General features: G+C 41.3%; 1 non-coding gene across 1 annotated transcript; it reads left to right on the forward strand.

Moving 5' to 3' along the window:
* Positions 1 to 3,181: 3,181 nt before the first annotated feature.
* On the forward strand, positions 3,182 to 3,288 carry LOC128040756 (small nucleolar RNA R71). Its single transcript, XR_008195562.1, has one exon. It is a non-coding gene; the product is annotated as a small nucleolar RNA R71 (small nucleolar RNA).
* Positions 3,289 to 3,604: the final 316 nt, after the last annotated feature.

The raw sequence follows: 3,604 nt of genomic DNA on the forward strand, positions 1-3,604 counted from the left end.
GATCGACGAAAGATGGTGGCCGGAGTTATGACTGGGGATCACGCGAGGGAGGCTGTGGTCGGCGCGAGAGAGAAGGGCGCGATCGAAGAGGGAGGAGAGTGGTTGCTCGATGCAAGGGAGAAGGAAGAGGGAAAAAAGGAAATGGTGCCTCGATGGAGGAGTGACTGGTTCGCGTGGCTGTTCGACGAGGGAGGGAAGAAAGGCATGCGTAGGTTTGATGAGGTGAGGGGAAAGGGAAGGGAAGGGGAAAAGGGATGAGGGGGTGGGGCGTGAGTGGTGAGTGGGTGGGTGGTTGATGGTAGAAAAGTCAGGGTGGCTATGGTGCAGCGATGGAGGCTTAGGTGAGGGAAAGAACGGCAGCCAGAATGGGGGAAGAAAGTGAGAACGACAGCTAGGGTTAGGGGTTTAAGAAAGAAGATGAAAGTAAAAAGAAATTAGGGTTGGGGGATTAAAAGGGTAACACAGTCATGCAAGGGCCCGTGTTGGGCCACACGGCCATGTCACACGCCCGTTTGGATCTTCCCAGCCCGTGTACGATAAAAATTTTCAACCCAGTCTTCACATGGCCTCGGACACGTCTATACGTCCAGGGTCGTGTGTGATTTCCTTCGCTTCTCCCACGCCTATGTGAGAGCCCACACTCCCGAGTGAGAGCCCACACACCCAAGTGAGAGCCCACACGCCCGTGTGAGAGCCTACACACTCGTGCGGCTCGGTCGAGTCTCTTGCCCGTGTAACTCTCTGACTTGGAATAAAATTGAAAAAATTAGCTCCAAGGTTCACACAGCCTAGGACACGCCTGTGTGTTCAGGCCATGTGGACTATTTTAGGCCATGTAACCTTTAAATTTTTGAAAAATTAAGTCTCAAGATTCACACGGCCAAGGAAACGCCCGTGTGTCCAGGCCGTGTGTGTCACACGACCATGTCGCCAGGCCGTGTTACTCACTGTCGAGGCCCTTATTGTGCATACGGCTTGGGACACACCTGTGTGTCCAGGCTATGTGGGTCATAAAATATATTTTCTTTAATATTGAAAATTAATTAGTTTAAAATATAAATGAATTAAAAGAATTAGCAGAGTGTTAACACTCGGGTTGCCTTTCGAGAAGCGCTTATTTAGAGTCTAAGCTCGACTTACCTTATATTCGCACGGTTATGATGGTTCCTGGAGTCGAGGCTCCTCTTTCTCACTATCAATGTTATTACCAAAATAAGGTTTGAGTCGAGTACTATTTACCTTAAAAGTGCCAAATTCAGAATGAGTTACCTCAATTATACCGTATAGAAGACGTTAAGTACCGTAAAAGGGTTTGAACCATTTGCATCAAGCTCCAAAGGGGTAATTCGTGGATCCGTTTTGTCTAGCAGTACCTTATCCCCAGCCTTAAATTGGTTCATTCTATTCACATGCTCCTCATAGCGTCGTTTCAACTCTTCATCATGCTTTTTCGGTTTCTCTTTGACATGTGTCCGCCATTCGTCTAGTTCATCGATTTGTAACATTCGTTCATCGTAAATTGTTCTATTTCTATTGTATTGCTTGGAACATGGCTTCATTACATTTTTTCGAGGGGTTTCCTGCATAGAAAGTTGAGCCACATGGTCATTAACATTAACAGAAGATTGAAAATCATCCTGATCACTAGATGTTCTCATAGAATCACGAGCTTGAAAAGTAATCAATTCGTCACCTACATGAAGTACTAATTCCCCCATACCAACATCAATTAAAGTTCTAGCAGTTGTTAAAAAGGGTCGGCCTAAAATTAAAGGTACTTCAGTACCCTTATCCATGTCTAACACAACAAAGTCAACGAGGAATATGAATTTATCGATTTTAACGGGCACATCTTCAATAACATCCCTAGGGTATCTAATGGTTCTATCCGCTAATTGAATACTCATCCTAGTTTATTTGGGTTTCGCAAGACCTAGTTGTTTAAATATTTTGTAGGGTATGACGTTAATACTAGCCCCTAAATTAGTCAAAGCATTATCAATATTCAAACTACCAATTAAACAAGGAATAGTAAAACTCCCTGGATCTTTCAGATTATTGGGCAGTTTATTTTGTAAGATGGCTGAGCAAACTGCATTGAGCTCCACAGTCGACGAGTCATCTAACTTTCGTTTGTTTGCCAAAAGCTCATTTAAAAATTTGACATAGTTAGGGATTTGCAAAAGAGCTTCAAAAAACAGTAAGTTAATATGTAATTTCTTTAAGAGCTTAAGAATTTTACCAAATTGTTTGAGAATTTTACAAAATTGTTCGTTCATGTGGTCTCTCTTCGTCACATTAGGATATGGCACTCAATGTTTATATTCCTTAACAACCCGTTTTTTCTCTTTCTGGCTTATCTCAACCTTATCATTATTTACCACAATTTATTGCTTCAATTCTTATTCAAATTCAACTAACCCTTCTTTATCTCACACAGTAATTACATGAAGCTGCTCCCTTAGGTTAGTTTCGGTATTGCTAGGCAAACTACCTTGTGGTCTTTTGTGAGATTAACTTAGCAAGCTGACCTATTTGGTTCTTAAGCCCTTGAATTGAAGCTTGTTGATTCTTCAATGCTGCTTCAATGTTTTGAAAGTGAGTTTCTGAAACCGAGATAAACTTCGTTAACATCTCCTTGAGGTTCAGCTTTTCTCTTGCTAGTAAGGTTGTTGTTGGAAGCCCGGTGGGGGTTGTGCTCACTGATTTCCTTGACCACCCCAAGAAAAAATTGGGATGGTTCCTCCAACCTGCATTATAGTTATTACTATAAGGGTTATTTTGAGGCTTAGAATTGTTACCTATATAATTGATTTCTTCATTCTCTGTGCTAAGACCGTAGGGTAAACATTCTAGATTGTTCATTCCACCTCCATTTGTATCATATTGCCTCACCGGATGTACCTGCGTACAAGCATATAAACCATCAATTTTCTTATTTAAAAGTTCTACTTGATTTGATAACATGGTGACTGTATTTGAGTTGAAAAATCCGACTGTTTTCATCGGCTTCGTCCTCATAACTTGCCACTAATAATTATTCAGTGTCATCTCTTCTATAAATTCATAAGCCGCTTCAGGTGTTTTATTTTTAAGTGTTCCACCGGCTACTGCAACGATCAACTGTCTAGTTGATGGATTCAAACTGTTGTAGAAGGTTTGAACTTGTAGCCTTAAAGGTAACCCAAGGTGTGGGCACTTTCTCAATAAACCCTTGTATCTCTCCCATGCATCATATAACGTCTCTAAATCAACCTGTACGAAGGAAAAGATATCATTCCTCAACTTGGATGTCTTAGCTAATGGGAAGTACTTTAGAAGAAACTTTTCGGTCATTTGAACCCATGTGGTGATGGAACCTCATAGTAAAGAGTTCAACCACTACTTAGCTTTGTTCCTCAATGAGAAAGGAAATAACTGTAAGTGAATGGCGTCGTTAGTGACGCCACTAATCTTGAAAGTATCGCAGATTTCTAGGAAATTGGCTAAATGAGTATTTAGGTCTTTGTCTTGCAAACCATCAAACTGAACAAACTGTTGTATCATCTAAATAGTGTTCGGCTTCAGTTCAAAATTATTGGTCTCAATGATGTGTTTCACAAAA

The sequence above is a fragment of the Gossypium raimondii genome, chromosome 4 (assembly GCF_025698545.1).
Source record: "Gossypium raimondii isolate GPD5lz chromosome 4, ASM2569854v1, whole genome shotgun sequence".
Taxonomy (NCBI): domain Eukaryota; kingdom Viridiplantae; phylum Streptophyta; class Magnoliopsida; order Malvales; family Malvaceae; genus Gossypium; species Gossypium raimondii.